Below are 24,618 nucleotides of genomic sequence, written 5' to 3'. Positions count from 1 at the left end.
ATTGAAAAAGGCACTACAGGAATTTTTTTTCAATTAGTTTTGAAGATGCCGTTGGGCCAATGACAGCCCCAAGTTTCGTTCAATTCGCTGAAGCATATTGATGGGTATCTTAGCGATGGCTTAGCGTATGTTGTTCTTCAAATGAGGTATGGTCCTTGGACAGTCATTATTAACAATTGATAGACAATACCAGCAGAAAAATTCACACGGAGCTAAATTGGGGGATCGGGCCGGCCAAAAAAAAGTCACCTCTCAAGGAGATGAGGCGCGCTGCAAAATGTTGTTTCAGACGGAGACAATTCTGCAAAACGGCCATTATAGAAGCACGCTTCGACAGCAAACGTACGCTGCTCACTTGTCCAATGCATAGTGGCAGCTGACGATGCGGGACACAAAACTTCACAAAGTTTCCGTGAATAACCCTGTAGAACTATATAGAAAGAGCCCCAAACCCCTCACGCGATAAAATTTATGGTCATTCAATAAAAATAATATTATTATGTTCATAAAAAGTATAGAATTGCAACTCAACGTTGACTTCAATGGCTTGTAAATTATGCCCACTTCACAAGAAATATTGCCAGATAGTCGAGAATTCAAATCAGTGAATGTTATAAAACAGATATAATTTTCAATTACTCGCGTCCGGGTTGCGATAAAAACAGTTACGCTAAATTATCACTGTTGGCTTAAAAAATATAACTCAGTACTCACTGCAGTGAGTGACAGAGAGCGCATTTTCTCGTCGACGAAAACGTAAAGTCACAGACGGACGGACGAACGAACGGACGGACGGACGGACGGACATGGCGAGCACAATAGTGCACTTTTTCCATAAATGAGAAAATGCGCTACAAATATTCAAAAAGTGTAGTGCGAGCACTCTCACTAATTTAACGAACAGGTTGTGTCAATGAACATAGAAGACGAGCGTTCAGCATATTATGTCAATGAACATAGAAGACGAGCGTTCAGCATATTGTGTCAATGAACATAGAAGACGAGCGTTCAGCATATTGTGTCAATGAACATAGAAGACGAGCGTTCAGCATATTATGTCAATGAACATAGAAGACGAGCGTTCAGCATATTGTGTCAATGAACATAGAAGACGAGCGTTCAGCATATTGTGTCAATGAACATAGAAGACGAGCGTTCAGCATATTGTGTCAATGAACATAGAAGACGAGTGTTCAGCATATTGACATAATAGACGTTGATGCGACAGTCCACATACGAGTATGCAGTACAGTTCTCACAGATGTCGTACAGTGCAGATTATTCCTTGGCCCGCACTTGTGTCCAGCTAGACGAGAAAACAAACACACCACTCTTACTTCTTCAGTACACATTCGTACACAAAGAAACAATGCAATGACAGCACTGACATAACATAGAATATAGTATTGTGAAATGACAACTGGGAAATCGATGTTGTTGATTGTATTTTCTGTTTCATTTTATTAATGATTTTGGTTATCATACGGATATTTTAGGGGAGTTCTAGATCATTTCGTTAGCCTCATTTTAGCACGTTTTCTCATTTATGGATAGAAGGCGCTATTGTGCTCGCCATGTCCGTCTGTCCGTCCGTCCGTGACCTCAAATTTTCGTCGACGAGAAAATGCGCTCTCTGTCACTCACTGCAGTGAGTACTGAGTTACATATTTTTTTTACAAAGAGGATGTCGTCCGGTTGAAAATCGAAAATAATGGCTCCCATCGACATCTATTACTTTGAAAATAATATATCATTTTAAATCATACTATAAATTCCGACTTGTAATTAGAAAAAAGATGAATTTCAAAGGCAAATGTTAACGTTAACATAATATACATTTCATTTTTCAACACCACTACGTTATTACGGTATGTTATCTTTAGTATGAATGTTATAATGTGATTGAAGTGGCCAGTTCGCCCGCTTCAATAAAGTGAGACGATTCACTCGTTATTAATCGACTATCTACAAGACAGACTTGTACACATCACTTTGTACACATATTGTTTATTGTTGTTTATTCATACATAGTAGCACACAACGCAATATAATAGAAAGGAACACGAAACGAAATAGTAAAAGCTTCCCAGTGTATGCCCATAAGCTAAAAAAAAAGTTTCGCAGGCAACAAGGTGATCTTTCAACCCCATTCAAATGATAATATGATAATGATAAGAACGACAGAAAGTTTACAATAAATATACACATCCATTACAAAAACAGCAAGAAAATTTATAATAGCATGGCACTTAAAGCAAGCAAATCCAATGCAAAAGCAGCAATAAACTGGAACTAGGATTTAATTGAAATGGTAATATACGTCTAAAAATTACTTTTTAAATAACACTTCTAAAGAATCCAGTTTTTCCAACGTTACAGATGTACAATGAATTTCTAATTTATTTTCGAATATTAAAAAAATTAAATTTTCAATTTTTTTAATACCCTATATAAAATTTTATTCAAATTATTTATTTTGTCAATTGATTCATGCATTGCCTCCAACTTCACACAAGTGTGCAAAATTTCAGATAAATTGGACAGGTATAAGTGTGTCAAATATCAGTTATTAGATTTGTAGCTGACAAAATTATTTTTTCAATTTTTTAATATTGAAAAAAAAAATTATTTTTAGAATCATTTATTTTGTCACTTAATTCTTGCATTGTCTCCAACTTTACGCAAGTGAGCAAAATTTCAGATCGATAAGTAGAAGTGTGTTAAATTTTGATTATAAGATTTGTAGCAGACAGACAGACAGACAAACAAACAAGAAGTGAAGTTAAAGAGAAGTGTTGTAAAAATAAGTATAACACGAGCACGTTTCAATGAGTCAGGATACAGTAATGAGCGCTAAAACTGGAACCACAGTGTCAGCTGCAAGAGACAATATTCTGGGCTGAATTTCATCGACCTGAAGTCGTTAGCTCTAGCAAGCGACTATCTCAAGATATTTTTTATTTCAAGTTCATAAATGAATTCAGTTTCTGCGTCAATACCAGAAATTAGCTTGTTTATAGACAATTCAATTCGTTTGATCGCAACACTATTTACAAGCAAGGTCTTAACAATTTTCCATAAAACCTTTGCACTTTTCGACATCCGCCAAATTTAGCCGAGTAGTATGGCTTCTTAACTGTCCCGTGGTCGGTGACTGGGGATATGACGGCGACTAAGCTGATTGTTTTATGCAACGAGGAGCAAGCCGATCGTTACCAAGTTATCTGAGCAGATCTTGACATTATTATCTTCAGCTGATCAAACTTGTACACTCGTTTTGAACGTCATTGTCTTTCATACTGGTCAGCAAGTCTAGAATGACCTACTGCGCCTCTCTTGGCTATGTGAATAAGCGTCAGAAAATTGGATTGATTTTCAGTTGAATTCTTGTGTGCACTGTAATTAATGCCGTTTAAAAGCGGTCAAACGTTTATTTTTTAAATGAAACGATTATATATAAGTCATATAATTATTATATTTATAACATTCAATATATTTAATAATAATTAGAATTGAATTAGAATGAATAAGGTAATTAGAATAAATAGGTCATATTCTTAAATTAGTGGTAAACTTATTGCTCGTAGCACTGATACGACCTTTTAGGCTTTTACCGAGGCCAAAAGGGTCTCGGTTAACCAATACATGTCTCAAGTGGTTCAATACATTTCATAAGTTCAAAAGTTTTTAGACAAAGACCTACTGATTTCCCTGAGTGTGAGTCTGCCGACAAACGCGCTTCGTCGAAGCGTGAAGCGGCAGCACAGCGCGCGCCGCAACTAATAATGAGAAGCAAAATAACAAGAATTCGCAGCACCTCGGGCAACGCACCGAGGAAAAAAACTCTTGAACTGAACCGCAGTGCGCAACTAGTTTAAGCTTACAAAATGGCTCAACAAACATTGCAGAATAAATTTCACTCTTCCTCTTAGTAAGATATTTCCTTCTCATGTGTTTGGAGTAAACTTGATGTCTATACAGCTGGCAAGACAGTAAAAATTTGATTACGTTTCATATTTTATATATATATACGTTTTTGATTTGCGTTATAATTATAAATTTTGAACCAATCTCGCAAGCAGCAAGGTAATAAATCCTAAGGAAAACGATGTTCACACACAGGAATTAATATCAATATCAAATAGGTGTAATTAAATCAATTTCATAAACCATAGCATTGACGCTGGATGTACGACACGGCCTTTTAACCAGACTCTACCAAGTCAATTCCAGTAGATTTGCGTTATAATTTTTTCATAACCCTGGAGCGAGAGATGCAACTTACATCTACTAACCACGCTGCTCAATCAACAAGCGCCGGCGAGGAGTCAAGTCGTGCGATCGCACTTTGGAGTCTAGGATCGAGGCTGACACGTCTGGCACCATATACAGCTAAGCGCCTGCTGCCTCGACCAAATAAACAAGCTCCGTTGCAAAAGTTTCAGCTATAATTGTATTGTCCACGAAGCAAGGCATTTGAGAGTCGCAGGTAGTTATTTTATGCATTTGAACTCTAAAACATTGAGTTTTTTTTTATTTCGTCTCAATTTCTACATTCATGCAGGTTTGCACCCGTAAAAAATTTTCATAAAATTGACAATTCCGGAACAACCTTACTAGCAAAGACATCTTGGTTAACTAAAAGTCACGCAGAATGTTCACGATAATGAGACAGAACCGAAAATTTCAATATTGTAATAGAATACTAATGGATAAGGAGTAAGATAAGGATGATCAGCATTCGATCACATTTTAAACAACAAAAAAAATTTTTTTTGGATTCATGGATTGACAAGCAGATCTGTTCAAGGCTGTTGTACAGGTGGAATAATTGAAGTTTGTGCAAGGCAACATGAATACGAATGTATGTAAATTATGGATTGAAAATTCAATAACCTAATAACCATTTCGGTGTTATTCGCGCGCTGTCCGTGGATAGAAGTTTTGGAAATCTTGTCTGGAATTAAAGGCAGCGCTTATCCTGAAATCATGCATGCGTTGACAGTGATAGAAGCATGACAACACAGCGAGCGAGCAAATAGGAATTATAAGGTGCGTATGAGCAAGTAATTTTTACCCACAGTGGCAGTGGAGAGGCAGAAGACAAGTGACCTCTGATCTGGCGTCGCCCACAATACAGACAGCACTGCATGCTCGGCACTGTCAGGTGCAGCAGACCAACTCTTGCAGCATGCAATGTTATCCAGTCATGATGACACATTCAGGAGAATGTGAGAACGCACCAATACTTATTATCTCCCAATAAAAAAACGTAGCATGTAAAATATTGTAGTGCTTATTGATTGAACAAGGCTGGTAAATAACAAGAAACATTTGTGGCGTGTGCAAAGTATTTGGTGTCGCAATTCAAATATTTTAATTTGGAAGAAATTGATAGGCACAAAATATATAATCAATTGAAAAACAAATAGGTACAAAGAGACCAGTTCAGAGAAGCAGTTGACAAACAAATCACACGTAACTTAACCACATGTCATGAAAAACGGATGATAAAATGTTAGTTCGTCATTAATTGTGTTCTCTTGCTGTGAGTGTTGTAACCCGAATTTATATTATGTTGAAGTGTATACTTCAAGTTCTTCCCAGCTGATTGCAACAAAAACATTTTGGTCGGTTCTGATCGCATTTATAGTAAACATAATCATCTGAACACTCCTCTTCAAGGCCAAAATCGTGCTTAAGTATACCAAACAATTCAAAAATCAGTCCTGCATTTTGAAATAGCACTCACATTCAAGTTATTATTGCCCAGAAAATCCGAGTCCACGTTGTAACCGCAGATATGCAATAGCGGAAATTTTAGGTGGCCTCAAACGGTCAAAAGTGCGCACCAGGCAAAGCAATAGAATGTAAGATGCAAAGGGTCATGACGGCGACCTGGAGACCTGCTGAGTCATCACACTTTGAACTCGCCATCCTGCAGCTGGTGCATATCAAAGACACGACACGTGGGACCTTAGAAAACATATCTTGTATATACTACTGATTTATTATTTCATTCTCATTATTACTTGAGTCAACCTACCTCAGCGAACGTTAGAAAAAAGCACGATGGAATCTGTACAATGCAATTTGTTGACCATCAAATAATCGATAACAAGGAATCCACTTTAATACACAAATTCAAATTTGATAAAAAAATACATATAGATGTATTTAAATGAAAGGATAATTATTTCTCGGAAAACGACAAAGTCGTGAATATAAATAGAGGAATTTCAGATAAGTACACAGTACATTGCGACTAGTCGCAACGTGAAATTTGTCAATTCCATCAATTCAGCATTTACGATTGCGTAATAATTTTCAGAAGATCAGACTTCGAGCCAAAGATCAGCATCTGCGTCCAGAAAATGACTGCATAACAACTGAAGGTTTGCAGCGAGACTGGAGCTCCTCAACCACAAGCATGAGAAAGCGTTTGTATTTTCCAGCGATGATAATGAGACCGCCGGGTCGCCGAAGTCTTCTCGTGAGAAGCTCTGCAAGCGCCCTCGCTACCAACGTACATGTCATCACAAACATTTTTTAACAAGTCAGTACGTGAAGAATCATATTAAGTTAGTAACGATTGGATTCAAAAATAAAAATAATAAAACGCCCTATCTATTTCGAACTTAACTTTTTAATTAAAAAAAGTATCATTCTTAAACAGGTTTTTAGAATAAAAATAAATTTGCTTATTTCAAAATCGGTTCACACTTTGTGAACTCAAATGGTAGCTTGCCTCAATAAGTTGATGAATAAAAACATATTTGTATTCCTAACCTATTCATTGTGGTTGTTGTCAAAGGCAGATAATGATCTTTTATCAAAACCAGTAGATATTGGGTGCCATCATCCCTACTTGATTATCACCATACAGAATCCAAGATGAAAACTTATGTCAAGTACGTAACCCTAGATTATTTTTTCAACTCCTAAAATGTTGATCAATTGATACAACTAGACGGTAATTCTAAAAAAATGGCACTTAATGGGTTGAAAAGACAGTCCTAAAATTTATCAAATTCGAGAGGGTGTTTCCTATAGCAACAAATATCGGAAAGAGTTATCGATTCTACGAGTAGATAAATTTTTGGTATTAGAAACCAGTACAGACCAGCTAGTTCAGAAACTGATCAGAGACAAGTATACTTTGTGAACATTTTAAAAATATACATCAATTCCCAATTCATTAGTCAATTGTTGAGTTTTAACGACTTATTTCATGGAAAATTTATAGCTATTTATGCTACGGGCCTTACCTCCACGCTCACATCATTGAACAGGTGCTGGAGGCTCGAGAACCTGGCCAGGAAAAGTGGGGAACAAGTCACAGGAGGGGAGGATTGGCGGCGTGACGGGGGAAGAGACCAATAAAGACTCGTGGTGGGAAGGGGTTTGTCCAATATGAAGACGGGGGAGGTTTAGGAACGCGCGGTCACTAGATCTGTGCAACTGTCCCGGAGAGGAGAGAAAGTGGGCTCGCTCCAACTAAACGCTACACAAAAAACGCGAAAGTGCTGATGCGACGCGCGCCTGCAACTGTACCGAAGCTCTCGTGGAGCACGGGCCGAGTAACGGCAATACCTCCAAGAGAGTCCTGGCATCAACGGCCACCAACACACTGCAGCATTGTGATTTATTAATCGAACAAATCCATCATTCGTTAACAAAATGAAAGTCACTGCACGAGAAATGAAACAGAAAAGACTGAAACCGTCGCTCCAGATTGGCTAACTAGCGTGCTAATTATTAACCATTTCCTTAGCTCTGAGCAATTAGCTAATCGACAGGCAAGTGGTTCGATCGTTTCGAATTGCAAAAACAGCAAAAAGAATGAGAACATCAACTCGAGAACCAAAACTATATATACAACTAACGCTCGCGATAAAGTACGGTCAGTCACTACCGAGCTACCAATAAGAACTTTTACATCAGACAACTCACTTGGCAAGAATATAACCATTTCAAGCAAACATAGAGAAGTACTATGCCCTATTAATTGTTGGAATCCTACTCCTGAATCACCACATCACAAAATGGTATTTTGCCCGTACGGCTATCTATATTCATATTACTTCAATATAATCGCACTACTGCTATAGTTTGAGTACGGCATTCCCTTTGTTCAAACCTGCCAAATAATATTTCACAGGAAGCAAAGCCCATTATTTTTAGCTCTATGCAAAATAAAAGCAGCTGCAGTGGAGCTGCATGTCGGGCCAGCGTGAATGATACGCGTATGGATTGACGGAGACAAGCGCTACTTATCAGGAGCAAGCGCAGCTGATAGCGCGACACCTCTAAATCAGCTAGACGCTCAGCACGAGGTAATTAACGCTATCACGAGTGATGATTTACAGCCCTACGACATGCATGCCCGCACAATGCTGCACACACCAAACTGCGCGAGGACAAAGTGACACGTAAACGTGCTTTTACTTCTGATTTATTGTCTCGAGTATCAAATGCAACAAAAAATAAAGGTGTTAGGCGCGAGAGAAAAAATGAGGGGAGAAGACAGATGCAGGAAAATAGAGTTTTACCTTTTCCTATTTTTCCTTAACAGGTTTAGTTGCTTGGTCAGAAACATGAAAACTACTGAAGAAGCTGTGTCGTTTCTCAACGTGCCTTGGCGACCAAAATTCAAATGCATATTATTTGGCTTTAGATACAAACAAACATTATTCTACTCAATACAAAGTAGGAGCTGAATTGAAACATCAAATTACACATAAACTTTATTTCCAACCGGGACTAGCGAAAAATAATCAGTAAACCATTTAAAGGCAATTACATTTTTTGAATGGCTTCTAGTTTTTACTGAATATAAAAATTACAAATTATATTGAAAAACGGATTCAAACAGAAGTTAAATGGGGAAAATAAAATATAAACACAATAATTATTTCAATAATTATGACACAAAACTAAGGTGAAGTAACTTTATTTTACTTTGAGGCCGAAAAATTGCATTCGTTTGTCATGCATAAATTTTCTAAACGCTCTGCAATAAATTAGCTCAATTGTTTTCAGAGGGCAATGAAGTCTAATTCCAATTCTGCTTATGCTCTTACAAAACAACTCCAAGGACTATTTTGTTGAAACATAATAAATTGTCAATATTTTCCAACAGAATTTGTAAGTCCTAATAATCCTGAAGAGTAATATCCTCGTCGTCCTGAACATGACAGCCGTGCAACTAATCTTTATAGCGCATTTCAGGGCGTTCATCTATGCTAACATCCTTGGTCAAAGTCTAAGGTTTCTGCGTTGATGATCTTTTATCAATGCAAGGCGTGCTATTTCCTAAGTCAGTTTCAGTAAATTGAGAAGCGCGTCTAGTTTGGTGTTACAATCCAGAAACAACGGATTCAAGCGCAGGTAAATTCGTACGTTAAGTTTCTGTCAGAGACCGCGCGAAGGGATGATCGGCCCAGTGGGACTAAAAGAAGCAATCGACAGCAACGCGGATGGCATGAAAAGCGGCCTGGAATGTCAGGCACACTGAAGAAATATCTGAGGAAATAGCGGGCGTTGGGGAAGAAGCATCCCTTACTCCGGCTTGGGGGGACCGTGAGTCAGATTGTCCATGGGTTGAAGGCTCAACAACCTCAGAGGGGAGAAAATCGTGGGGTTCCATGGCATCCTATTCAAACGGTATCATAGAAGACATTGGTACAGGAGGTGAAGAATTGCCACATAGTGATTCTGTAGGGACGAGGAGGCGTTGCTTCGCTCGTTCTTGTTCTTCTTTGAACCATTTATGGACCATTTAACTGAAGTGATACAATTAGGAGCCATAAGGCAGCAAAGCTACGTCCGCATCTTGACCGTAATAGTCATGTAGAACAGGAGACGATTGATCGCTGCTATCAAGTTCTTTTCCATCAGTTGAACTGTCAATAAAACCGATAATACCATTACAGCTACAGCTAGCGCTACCAATTTTACAATCATTTGTAATTTCATGTAAGCTTGTTGTGAAGTTTTCGGAGCTGTTAACTTTCACAAACTTGCCGGAGAAATCATTTTATTCTACACGCTGATCGTACTTTTGCCTGGGTTCAGTAGATTCTATGCTTGATTAGTTAGCAGTTGTAACGGGCTGCATGTCCTGAAATTTTTCGCAGAGTCTTCTTTCCAACACAATGGAAGTTTTTACGCCCTCTTGCAAATGTGAAGTGCTCCTAGATCCGTTGGCATCGATGATGATAGATATTTATTGTGCGTTTTCAACACCACTGTCACCTACTTTCAAGGGACACTCCTTAAATTCTTTAAGCTTCAACAACTTATGGCATTCATGCATAAACCTTTCTTAATTGACGCGTCGAAGCAAGTTCACGCAGCGATGAATAGCTACGTCACACCACTGCAAGAATTCCCTAAGCTTCTCACGTTCGAACTTGGTAGACTTTTCATGTGAGGTCTTTACTTGGCTCCGACTCGAAAATTCTCCATCGGTGCACATGCTTTCCATTTCAAGATACAATCGCTCGGCCAGAAGGTGACTTATGTCAAATACTTCCTGAACCTCAAGAAGCTTTCTTTCTACGATGAACCAGTCGACCTGAGGGGGGAAATTGGCAACTTTTGCCTCAACTTGAGAGAGACCATGATCAACGAACAACTTCCAATCCGTTAATAACGAATACAACCTATGCAAGAAGACCTCCGGTTCACCCCTGAAATTTCCTTCCCGTTCATAAGCAGGCAGCTCACACAGATCTTCCAGTGGGCTTTCAGCCCATTCCCAGGAACATTCGGTTCTTGAACACCCCGTAATTTGTTAGAGTCTCCATCGAAAAAATAGTTACATCTTCTTATTCATCTTGCTTATAGTCAGGAATTGCAGACAATATATTTACATCCACGATTCCGATGTCTTCCGAAATATTTCACTCATTTTTGCTTATATCGATTACTGCTGCACTTCCAGCAACGACTAGCCCATGTGAGCAGTAGAATTATTTCTGCCGTAAACTTAGTGATCAATTTGAAGGCATTTCCTCCGATCTTCCTCAGCAGGGCGTTTGTGCACGGCCTCCGCTACATTTTTCTAAGATTTGGCATCACCTAAGATCGGGGAATCAGCATCAGTATATTAAAAATTCACAAATTAAGAACCCTTCTATAAAGCTGGTATTCCCGTGGTTTAATTCGACGGGATAAGTAGGTCATCGATGGATTTATTACTTTCAAGTTCAATATTTTTAAATGTTGATTCCCATTTAGTTACAGGAGGTGATTGTAACTTTAAATCTTGAGATAAAGTTTCCTACTCAATATTTTCACTACCAGCTCCTGTGCTGCACTTTTATTGCTCCACAGACAAGCCCGTAAATTTCTAAGACTTGAAGGTGCCAGAATGTTTTTCAGTGTCAGTGCCAATTGATGATTGAACCGGAAGAATTTATTTGGTTGATTTAGATTAAGAATCGAAAGTCGTGCACGACATTTTTGACGTTTCTTCGCGCGGCATGTGATCTTTTCCATCTCTTGAGGTTTGAATTTTGTTTGAAACGAACGAAGATCCAGCTTACCCTAAATCTGATCGAGATAAGTTTTGATCTTATTAAGAGTAGTCTACCTCACCCGGCACTTGGATGCATCTTCGTCGTTCGATATAATCATTCAAAGTAATGAATTTTTCCACAAGCATCTGGTTAAGCATTTCCTCTTGCATCCTGCGCACTGTCATCAGGAATTCGAAGAGTCCGTCTTGCATCTCAGGGTGACGTGCTGAGAGCACAAGAGTGACACGGCAACACTCATCGAGCTACTCGAATGCTTAATCCAGTTGAGATGCATGGTCCTTCTGCGAGAGCTGATGCTCTTGGTGTTTGTGAAATACGCTATCCGAGAGGGGGCATGAGATTTCATCAGCTGGAGTATCACTCGTAACATCTGAATAGTATTTATGGTTGCTATCCGCTAATTGATTTTTCGGATCAACATACACAGATGCTGAGGTTGATGGTAAGGATGCGCGTTCAGAAGAAGCCCTAGACTTAAGAGAGATATCAGGAATGGATTTGCTTTGAAGAACACTTTTGGAAGTTCCTGGAAAAAATGTTCTAATAATGTGTGATGGAGCCTCATTGCAAACGTATTCGTTTCTAGCCATCGACTCTTCTTAACATTACTTCAGCAAAGCTGACGAATGGGTCGGGGGTGTTGAAGTCACTCCGTGATCAATAATATCAAGTTTAGAAGTATTAGTGAATTATTTATCACTCGCACGCGAAACACTACGTCGACTGCTCCCGACACAATTTTTACTGCACGATGGTTCTTAACCTTCAGAAATGTTAGGCTCATCCTTCAATTGCCATTTGGCTTAGCATGCAGTTAATAAAGATGCAATGGTTTTATCCTATTACATTCTAGTACAGAAAACGTCTCTTTCTTCACAATGGTTACTGTTTTTGGAAAGAAAACCGCCTTAGCTACGCTTTACATTACGAGAACTTGGCGTACATGCATCGCGGGAGAAAGCCTTTATTTTTCTAAACTTTTAACTGTTGAGTAACGATTGCGCCTGACCGTCATTACAAGGACCATTATTCATACTCGCTGTTTCATCTTCAGAGGTACATGATTTACTTTGGTAGGCAGCTGAATTCAGCCCCAATTTACGATTGTTTTCTCCTATCACTGACATCTTTGAGGTCTATTTTTCACACAGTTTTTCTTATGACGATGGATCGTTATCTATGACTGGAATTGCTGTCTTCGTCTTTGGTAAACATCTGGGCATTTTTCTGGGCGCGATGTCTTGAGCCTCCAATCGGGAATCGAGCAATTGTTCAAGTAACCAACTTCTTTGAGACTTCATCGCATACGTGTCTTCTATATGGAACTCGAGTTAAGTTCAGTCGAGGCAGTATTCTAGATACGGAAGTTAACGAATCAAATTTCGTTTGCTGACGATAGTCAAATTTCTCTGCTGTACAAGCTCAGAATACGACCGATATCGTCGTTTTAAAACTTGCGTATTCATAATTTGGAGCAATATCAACGAAATAAAATTTTAGCAGACAACATATACCAGTCACAAATTTTAATTGAAAATCACTTTAAACGATTTGTATAGGAGAGGCGTTTATGGAATTTTGCATATAATGTTACTGGATGAAATTAAAACTGGATGAAATTAAAACACGAAGGAAGATAATTTTCTTTTATTTTCTGGAAAAAGGCGGTTCGAGATCGAATTGATAATGCAATTCAAATTTATATATTTTCCCAGTCGCCATGATACCCATAGACACATAATCAGCCTCGCGCCCCAACATCGATGACATCATGTAGGTGTAGCTCGAGACACGTTGACCTGCTAATGTTTTTTGCTGCTTCAGGCATCCCTTAATTGCGCACCGATAAAAAATAATATAAAAGAGAATAAGTCTAGGAGCGAAATCTCACTCACACTGACGATTACACCACACAGCCTCGACCATCTTCTCAAATAGGACTGCTGCCAGACAACACCACTGGCGAGGTCCTGCTTGCAAGATCCTTGTTGTTTCAACAGCTGATCACGAACTCAGATGATGCGTTGACGGCAGTTGGTAGCTGTGTTACGCACACTCATGGCACTGAATATCACACAACATAAATTGCGAACTCCATATCAGAATCTGCATTAAACTATAGTTAGGTGCTGACATAGATTATACTTTGTAATGTGAAGCGATTAGCATTTCAAATTCTGCAGTTTACACTAATAATACGATTAACAGCATATAGCGGGCTAACACAAATAGCATCGAAAATTATGGATATTATAAAAATTCAAGTGTAATAATTTTAATTTTGTCTGACAATTCACTCCAGTGTTTTTAAATAATAAGATTGTATGAAGACCTAAAATACATCTTAAACAAGTTTACGTCTTTTCCTACGGCTTAGAAACTAATCTTTTAACTCACCGATTTGCAGCTACCATTTTAATTAAACAAAATTTTTGACTGATAGTGACCACAAAATTATCCTGAAGATGAATTTTTTTAGTATGCATGCATTAGTAATACTACGTCAAGAGGTTTTAGCGACACTGATAAGCTGCTGTGAATAATGAACAGCACTAAAGACGTGAAAAACAAAGACTATATTCCTTTATACTCGAAAAAATCGTTCACTCAACAAATCGCAAGTGATACACTCAATTTGATGAACAAATAACCCTGAAAACAAGCAAACATCTGTTAAAACATCATGTTAATATTTTCATTGAACAATCCTTGAGATCAGCACGGCTTCCCGTTTTTCACGTAACAGAAGGATTTTTTAATTTTTCACGTACACCTGCACTTTCTCATCACGTACTAGTGAAATTTATTACAATTTATCAGTGACTCGGTAGCCTTCTTCTTGCAGACTACAGTGAATGCAGGTGTGGATGTAAGGTCATAATCAGGCAGCAACATGCGTGACAACTGTGCACCAGGTGATCAAATTCAGCCGTATCGGTACTCCCAAGACTAATAGCCAAGTACATCTCATGCCAGGACTAATGTACCTATATAAAAGCTACGACCCAAATGATATAAATTCATTCTTAGTGCTATATTCATTGGTACGTTCTTAACAACATTCGTGATGAAATAAGAAATTATTGAGGCAATCGCTTAGCAGATAATTGCATTTTGTGGAGTCCACGGCAAATTTATTCGAAGCTCGAATGTCTGTAAAAGAGAACGATCTTCGCCGCTAGAATGTGATTAAATTCTTATGGACGGATATGAACGAGCTTAGTTATGAGGCAATCATTCGAGACAAACTTATTTTATTGTTATTTCGAACATAAAGAAATTTCCAAAAATAAACTGATCTATAGAAAGATAGGTCGATTTTTTCAGATACCATCATTGAAATATAAGAGAGTTCATCATCATATATAGAAGCGTAACTCACATTCCTTCCAATTTAATAGAAAATTAAACTCTAAACATTAATGTTAGCAAGAAAACCATGTTAAAACCCCACGAAAATGGCGTAACATATCTAAACAGCTCCAGCGAAAACTTATAACAAAGATTATGATTCCTCATGTTGCACACTACGAGCGAAGCTTATAATGGCTACTCTAATTCCGTAAATAATGGGAGTTGATGCAACAGACAAGTGAATTCGTGAAGCGACTGTCGCTGAGTACATATTCAGGCAATACGAAATAAAGGTTCAGACCAATAAGAAAAAAAATTCACATTCAAAGAAGCAAATATTTCAATATCACAAAAATAAGAAAAAAAGAATCACGAAGCAGATACAAATTTCTTCAAAGCAGATAGGAATATTTCAAGCGAAAGCAAAACTGACATCTAGAACTAAAGCAAGATCCTGATGTTCAGTGAAGAGAATAATCATAGCAAAGAATCACAAATGAAACTGAGAAGCGATGCAGCTCACATGAGCGCAGTGTGCATATCAATTGTTCAGACCTAACGAGCAATAGAAGGAGCAATAGGAACGGCGTATTGTTCTTGCTATTATAGGAGAGACGGTGAGTCAGGTGCCCGAGGCACATCAAAGCAGAGTCTTAAAGGCGCTGCGATTCATGTCTTGCTCCACTAATAATAAGAGAGTGAGCAGGGACATGTTAGACATCTAAACTCTAGCGTTCAACTATCGAGGCTTTTCGCTAGTAATAAAAGCAGTCTAGTCTCAGGAGCGATCGGGGTTTGGTTGGGATGAATGTAATTTTTTCTACTAGTAATATCTGATAATTACAATAAAATATCGAGGCTTTTCGCTAGTAATAAAAGCAGTCTAGTCTCAGGAGCGATCGGAGTTTGGTTGGGATGAATGTCATTTTTTTTCTACGAGAAATATCTGATAATTGCAATGAAATATACTAAATAAAAAAGTAAATATAAATATTTGTTGATAGAGTGCATGTGCGTACTACATTGTAATCAATATACATCTCAACTTGAGGACGTGTTCATTGCGCAAAAAATATGTTTAGGAGTACATCATAAAAACAGCCTCAGTGTCAAGGATGTCGGAAGCACGAAGTAAACCGCACGGTAAAAAACAATTTTTTGCAGGCTAAAACTTAAAAACTAATTGATTCAAATTACTGCTTGAAAATTTTCAATTCTTTGTATCAATGCATAGTTAGAATAACTCTAATGTGAAGAAAATTAAACATTAAGCTTGAGTGGAGTGCACTACCTGATCAGCCGATGTTAGCATCCACTAATATAATATTTCCCGTTTTTATGACCGCTCAGCAGTCACTTTGAGTTACCATGTGAGATGTATTTAAGTCTACGTGACCGTAACCATAGTTCCAGCGGCAGTTACATTGCTACCGGGGCAAGACCTAACTTATTTTGTATCAATTTCGAAGTAAGCGCCGTATCATATACGTGCTCACTCGACCGAGGAATTCGAGACCGACTGTGCACTCAAGCGCGTACCCAGCGGGCATTCGGTGGTTGAATGAACGTTGAATCAACTACGCATTATGACATTGAGATCGGGGTGAGAGGAGGTTTAGAATGAAAATTGAAGCAACATCTTTCATGCAACGTCGTACTGACGTTACAATGCAACGTTGAATCGATGTTGCTACTACGACGTTGCTGCAACGTTGAATTCTATGGTTGAATCGACGTTGAAACAACTACGCATTACGACATTGAGATCGGTGTGAAAATAGGTTTAGCATGAAAATTGAAGCAACGTCTCTCATGAAACGTCGTACTGACGTTACAATGCAACGTTGAATCAATGTTACTACTACGACATTGCTGCAACGTCAAATTCTCTGATTGAATCAACGTTGAAGAACCAACCTGTGTTTCGTCCGTGGCAGGATTCGAACACGGGATCGCTGGAGACCGCGCGACACCTTAGCAACCTTGACCACGGCAGCTCGCGTGCATGAGCAATAGAAATAAGCTAAAGAATTGTTCGACTCCTTGAAAATTGAACTGCATTCTCTGGTAATTAATCGTACACTTATATATATATGTATGTCATTCAATGTTGGTGTGATAACATTAGTTCCATGCTGGTAAATAGCTAAACATTCAACGTACCGATATCGACCATTTTTCAACGTTGAAATAAGGTTGTTTTCCGTCCTTTCTAGTTTTAGTCAGATTTCGACGTTGATCGGACGTTTAATTTTGGTCGTTCAGCATTTCAACCTAAAATCAACATTGATTGAACGTTTAAAAATAAACAAACATTCAACGTACCAATATCGACATTGTTTCAACGTTGAAATAAGGTTGTTTTACGTCTGTTCTAGTTTTGGTCAGATTTCGACATTGATCGGACGTTTAATTTTGGTTATTCAGCACTTCAACCTGATATCAACTTTGATTCAACGTTTAAAAATAAATAAACATTCAACGGACCAATATCGACGTTGTTTCAACGTTGAAATAAGGTTATTTTACATCCGTTCCAGTTTTGATCAGATTTCGACGTTGATCGGACGTTTAATTTTGGTTGTTCAGCATTTCAACCTGAAATCAACATTGATTCAACGTTTAAAAATTAGTAAGAATTCAACGTATCAATATCGACATTGTTTCAATGTTGAAATAAGGTTGTATTACGTCCGTTCTAGTTTGGTCAGATTTCGACGTTGATCCGACGTTTAATTTTGGTTGTTCAGCATTTCAACCTGAAATAAACATTGATTCAACATTTAAAAATTAGTAAAAATTCAACATACCAATATCGACGTTATTTCAACGTTGAAATTTAATAAGGTTGTTTTACGTCCCTTCTAGTGTTGGTCAGATTTCGACGTTGTTATGACGTTTAATTTTGGTTGTTCAGCACTTCAACCTGAAATCAACATTGATTCAACGTTTAAAAATTAGTAAACATTCAACGTACCAATATCGACGTTATTTCCACGTTGAAATAAGATTGTTTTACATCCGTTCTAGTTTTGATCAGATTACGACGTTGATTGGACGTATAATTTGGGTTGTTCAGCATCTCAACCTGATATCAACATTGATTCAACGTTTAAAAATTAGTATAAATTCAACGTACCAATATCGACGTTATTTCAACGTTGGAATAAGGTTGTTTTACGTCCCTTCTAGTGTTGGTCAGATTTCGACGTTGATATGACGTTTAATTTTGGTTGTTCAACATTTCAACCTGAAATAAACCAATAATCAACGTTGTTTCAACGTCAGATGCCTGCTGGGTAGAGCTCAGGCTGAAGGAAAACCGGCTACGGTGCTCGCAACACTTCAAAGTTTAATTAAGGATTCATGAAGACACTCCCGCTAGCCGCTTCCAGTTCCCAACCCAAATCCTGTTATGGCCACATTCGATTGATTCAAAATATAGTTCAGATTCAGAAACCGGTCCCGAAATTTAATCATAAAACTAAGCACAATTGAGGGTTGAGCTAAAATGAATGAACGATGAATCCTAAATTACCTACAAAATCCAGTTGTCATTAGCAGCAATCTCCAAAATCTAAGCCTAATCAAACTCTAAGCTCGAGAATCCGATTACCACAAAGAAACTCCTTCCATGATCCAGTGACCGCGACTAAGGCGTATGTTGAGCCGCAAATGAGCCATTCCAAGCCCAACAAAGAGAGGTTCTGCAAGAGGCAGAGGACAGCCTGGCGAGGGTCAAAGCTGGAAACAATTACCTTCAAAGATGTCGGGCAAGAGAGGGGAGGAGGGAGGAGCAAGGAATTGCACGGAAGTAGAGAGGACAATCTCGACCACGACGAGTTCAAAACCTGCTAGATAAAGAACGCAAAAATAGGTATGCTAAGAAGTGTTGCTTCAAATACAATCGGAAACTACAGAAGGCTTATTGGAGGTGAAATATGACAACTGGGAGTATTAAATAAGTTGGGAATAAATAATTCAAATCAAAATATATCGTTAATTACCTAAAATAATAATGTAAATAAGGATACAACAACAAGAAATGCCAGCATAAATTTCAAATTTGCTATTTTCATAAAAATAGTGGTCGCATAAACGTTTTCGGCAACAAAAAAAAACGCGTCAGAAATGTGATTGATGAAATTTTTTCGTTTAAAATATCTCACGACTGTTCAATTATGGTCAAGCAAAATTGGCATGAGTTATTATTAATTCATGAAGCCTAATTTGTTATGTTTAACTTAGACATATTAAATCTCAACGGGGCAGATCTCGGTCTAAACAAATGCTGTCGAGAATAACCTTAGACTCAGTAGGCAAGGTAATCGTCATCACCTAATGAAGCAGCAAAAAATCATAGTGACTTGGGAAACGACACAGATTTATATTTCTCCCGGACTTGAAAAGAAAAAGAATGTTTAAATACATAAAATCAACTAACCAATCAATAGAAGAATACGCACCCATGTACCTTGCTACAAGTGATCGCTCCATGAGGTAGACAAATCAATGGATCAACTAAAACAAATTCAGGTGCTGGCAAGCGTTTACTTGAGGCCAACACTCGGAAGAGAGCAAAATAACCGCAGGTTTATTATCCCGGCAAGAATATCGCGACAAGGAACCACTCCTTGTGAGCATTAATGATGGGAGGCAGCGTGCACTTTCTCAATGGGCAGTGGCAGCTTTCGGGGTCAGCGGCGCCGTGCAACAGCAGGCCATGAGTGAACAGTTAGGTATTTGCGGCATTTCCATCCGCTGCGCTAACATAAGATATAAAACTAAAGATGATTACCAGTGAGATAAAACTTCGATGAAGCTCAGCACCGATAAATGCTCGTAAACTGTTCCATGAGGTCGGGGGCCTCATTCAACATATACATTCAGCCGAAGTATACGAACGTAGAAAATTTTTTTAAACATTATATAGCATCGTTTTCTGCAAACAAACTAAATCAATGCAAAATAATCACATTTAAGTAATTAATGAATTTTCGCCGGTAGCCTCACTGATTGTCAATACCTACTTAAATGTTTATAATACGATTTCAAATCATAACATATTCTTTGAATTCGTCTTTTGCCGAAACCGAATGGCTTACACCACAATATATAAGAATGCTGCAAGTCCGCGCAATTAGCAGCATGGTTCCCTGAAAAGGTACCGTTGACACGATCATGAATAAAGGTTAATACTAGGAGGGAGAGCTCTTCCTAGGGCTTATTAATGCAGGTTCAGCACGCCACATTTTACTGCGTATGCAAAGCAGAGGCAGTTGTATTCCAATGATACAGAGAAGAGGTAACCATGAACAGCTGGCCACAATTACTCATCAAATGCGCCGCCACCGACAGCAATAAATGCAGCAACGAAATGCTACACTCAAGTCAAGGCTGAGACAAAAAATAATAACAATGAGATTGAAAATAAATTTTGCACGTAATATGTATATTAAAAGCACGCCTAAATTGTATCAATTAATTCAGGACAGTTTTCAACAGCTCCTTCCCTACGCACGCACATTCACCCATACATATTATCATGATCAGTGTACCACGCCTAGGATCTTGCTCACCGGCATGAGCGGAAGCTGTAGGAGTATCAGCAGCACACGTGTTAGTCGGCGCGCCAACACATGGAGAAGAAGCGGAAGGAGGTGTCGCGTAGCTGCCTTCTATTTACCCAGCGCGTATCTCTACTCTGGTATTTATAGCAATTAGGCCTAGAGAGCCTGGCTATATGGATGCCGACTCTACTGCTGCCGTGTTTTCTATGCTATTTTTAAATATATTGTGACGCATAACTTGATCTTTTATGACAAGCTGACAACAATTTGAGTTTCTCTCTGATCAGCTAATATTAACTATACGTTGTGAATGAATTACATATTACTAATATAATGATACGAAAGAACTGAACGTAAATTAAAATTCCGATGGATTGGAGCAATAGCAATGCTTATTTCCAAAGAAATCAAGAACAACAAGTAAATGTACCATAAGTATCTGGTATCCAAGAGAATATTTTCGAAACAACATGAGAAGCAGACAGCTTCCAGTGTCATAAAAATGCCAGGGCTTACCTTCTTCTTTTTAGAATTCGTCTTCTTGATCTGGGCATGGTTGAATCTGGAACAAAAAAACCAAAGGAATTAAATTAGAGTAAGACAGTAATGCTTGCGAGACTCAGTAAGCAACAAATTAGACACCTAATAAATTGAATCAATTTCTAAATAATCAACAGCTTCAGTCTTTCTTTAATTGGAGCTCCATTGAGAGTTTTGTTAAAAATAACAATATCACTGTTTGATGAGTTATTGAGATGGAACCGAAAATCAGCGAGTTCAACAGAATAGTAGAATGTGTTGTTGGGTTGTGGTGTTGCATCAAGCTGCATGCAGCCGAGAACGTATAATACTAATAGGTATTAACCAAGGCTGCACAACAATAGTAAGGAAAAATGGTCTCATGACATCATCCTGGATCAAGAATATGTAAAGCGAATGAAATAAATAAATAAATATTTTTATTGCAAGACATTATAAATAAATGAACAATAATAGCACCTACAAATTCCATAAATAGTAAAGCACCCAGTACAGGCCATTACATAAATTGTATTTACTAGCCCATCAGAATTTAAAAGCAAATTTCCATCTGAAAATGACGAGACGCAGGAAATAACGTCTATATTGACGAGCGTAAAATTTAAATTCCATTCAAATCCATTCCAAAGCAATGATGAAATGTAAATTGTAGAATTCTTCCTTCATCTCATGAAAAGATTGAGTCCCTAGGAGTCGTACAACTTCAATAGACATAACAATCAGAAGTGTGGGTCTGAGAATAACCATTTACAGGTCATGAGGTGTAGGTCTTCGGTGATCATCAACAAATCCCTGCCTGAGTCAATCGACCACCAATACCAACATGGACGGGAACATCGACTGGGTGGTTTACGCGACCACTAAATATTCAGTTTACTTTGATTCCTTAGCTGGTTATCTTTCCTCATTTATAGAGTACAGTACGCGAGACATGGGCTAAAAGGCGTTGATTCAATCGCATTTGCTCACAGCCTGAGGTAATAATAGGCATGGCATCTTTAATGCCTTTCCAGTTTGCGGCCAGGCATATTTTCACAGGCATACGTATATCCCACAAAGTTTCGTTCATCATATAGGTTCTTATCCAATCCGGAGGCGAGTTAACCTGGTTATTCGAGTCAATTGAAGACCGACAGCAAAGACAGAGAGAAGAGGTAGGCGGGCTGTGATCGACATCAGGGTACACGAGTGATTATTCACCTATATCGTTATGCTAAGAAAGCTTCAACACGAATCAAGATGCGCTTAACAGAAGCGAAACGACGAAAGACACGAGAGCGTTGCATCAAGTCACCACCGTCCATAATGCTGTAAGTGAGCGTTCCTACACGCCCACCATACGGAACGAAACAATTTGACACAGAAGCGAGCCACACATGCGATGGCCGTCATTCCTCCTTGAGCCGCGGCCGCTCTTTTTACACTTGATTATAGCACCCAAGTTTGTGCATTCGAGTTCCCACACCCCACACTCTCTCGTCCCATATGCTTACTACACAATGATCACACATGAACAACTTTGAGAGTTTTCGCCACACAGAAACTGTTGCAAACAAACTCCCAGAAAGTTGGTCTTTACCTTACGTTCACGCAGATGACACAGTACGCGGTCATGGCAGAACAACGCATTGTGGACATCGTAATTAGCACTAAAATTATGCCAGATTCTCTTCTTGGAGACAAAATTGCAATTAATTTTAAGTGAACGTCAATGGAAAAAATTTAGCATATAAAATCCTACAAAACTCACCTTTTGGTCGCGGCAATAATACAAATACAACATTGGCTAAATTAATTAATTCATTTCAAATTTTCGGTTGAATTATTCGTGTGCAGCATTATGGAAGAAGCTACTAAAAATACAATAAATATGTGCGATAAAACATATCCACCAAAAGTAACAGTATCAAATCCCATTTTCTATTCAACGTTTGAATTAAATTAAGCACCAAATAGTGGGCAAGAGTTACAAAGTGAGACCAGCTGAGACGTTAAACGAGTCAAGATTTGTCAGTAGAAGAGTGAGATGTGCCAGTATGAGCAGCATAATGAAGCAGCGCTCCGAGCACTGAGACAATAAGGCGAGGTGCCTCTGAGCAGCCAGACTAATTCGGAGACGCGTGCGTCCTGCCCCTCGTCTAATCTAATCCTGCGTTGCGATCTATAACGACACCGTAACGTTAGCTTCTCATTGAAAAGCATGTATGCATGCACATTGCGCAAGGTATTAAACATATCAAAATGGCGATACCATTCGTAACACTTTGGCAGGATATGAGCACTCCAAGCGAAAAAAGGAAGAAATTAGCGAGAAGGTGGTGTGCGAAGCGGTGATGGCGGCACAATACATGGCGCGTCGCACAGCTGGCAGCCACGCCGCTTGCCAAAAACAAACCCGGAGCGTCAGGAGAGCAGCACAAAAAAAATCTACGATTTCAATTCAAATTTGGGACTTGAATAAATGATTATGACTAATATTACATTCATTATAGCTACTTTCGTTTGGTAGTTTTTCAGTGTCTTTTCAAATATATACACGGGAAAAACGCAGTAATGATTATGCGCTTAAGTTGTATCGTGAACGCGGCAGCTGTCCGTCAAAGACTAGGGAGGTCCGGGGGGCTCTTCGAGGGTCGAGAGCAACTCGGGATTGTGGGATGGTTTGGCGGATTTATGAAGGACGCGTGGACACACGACTAATGCCTACGATTGCAACTAATCTGAGCTAATCGAAGCACCTAACTCATGCCCAACAGAAAAGAAGTCCAAGAGAAACTACAAGAAAAACGAGACTGAAAGTATTGCTCCAAATAATAGCAGAATGATGGCTAGGATGACAATGAAATGAGTTAGACGATAATGCTAATGCAATGATGTAGAGACGGGCGTGAGGGGGTGATCGCCAGGACGGGTTTCAATGCTGGACATCTCAAGTCATTAACTCCTCAACACCGATACCTTCGGCGGCGTGCTCACCAAACTGCGACGTCGCACAGCTCTCTAACTCTGCCAACTCACTCATTTTAGTGCTCAGTAAATAATACGACTCTTACAGAGATCTTGTAAGACGATTCATCCATTGCCGCGTACGATAACGCTAAATGTTAAAACGCCACGTTCCGTCCGACAATTAACACACGTTCTCACTAAGTTGTCAATTCATTTATTGGAAAGACTATTGGATTGGACTGGTAAATTATTCATCATAGTTGCCAGCTAACCAATAAACGTAAAATTAAGCATAATAATATACGCTACATAGCATCAAATACAGGAAGGGTTGTACGAATATTTGCATTTTTAAACTTTTATTTTGTTGCTTTGAGGAATTTGTTCACAACTCGCAGTATTTAATTTAATTTGGCCATAACAGATTTTGTCGAAAAAGAAACTATTTCGCTGCCCGTTCATCGTTTAATAAAATCGATTGATTGCGGAAAAATTACGGGAGATCAAATTTACAACACTCACTCCAGTTACTATAATTTTTAAAATCTGATAGTTTTATATCTGCAAGCAGATAACACAATCCAGGTCATTTGAATATTCATTGTGATTTACAATCTTTCGGTTGTAATCATCACAAATTGAGTCAGTATCCAAACCTG

At 38.6% G+C, this 24,618-nt stretch overlaps 1 protein-coding gene across 3 annotated transcripts in view; it reads right to left on the bottom strand.

Annotated features, from left to right (window-relative positions):
* Positions 1–24,618, bottom strand: part of LOC108678157 (collagen alpha-1(I) chain) — a 142,869-nt gene that overhangs the window by 36,529 nt on the left and 81,722 nt on the right. For all 3 annotated transcript variants that reach the window (XM_018166507.2, XM_018166508.2, XM_047885081.1), the window contains exon 2: positions 20,987–21,032. The gene's annotated coding sequence lies outside the window, so the exon portion shown is untranslated. The remainder of the gene's footprint in view (positions 1–20,986; positions 21,033–24,618) is intronic.

The sequence above is a fragment of the Hyalella azteca genome, unplaced genomic scaffold, assembly GCF_000764305.2.
Source record: "Hyalella azteca isolate HAZT.00-mixed unplaced genomic scaffold, Hazt_2.0.2 contig2099, whole genome shotgun sequence".
Lineage (NCBI taxonomy): Eukaryota > Metazoa > Arthropoda > Malacostraca > Amphipoda > Hyalellidae > Hyalella > Hyalella azteca.
The sequence above is the reverse complement of the archived record's forward strand: the minus strand, read 5'-3'. Positions and strand labels throughout refer to the sequence as shown.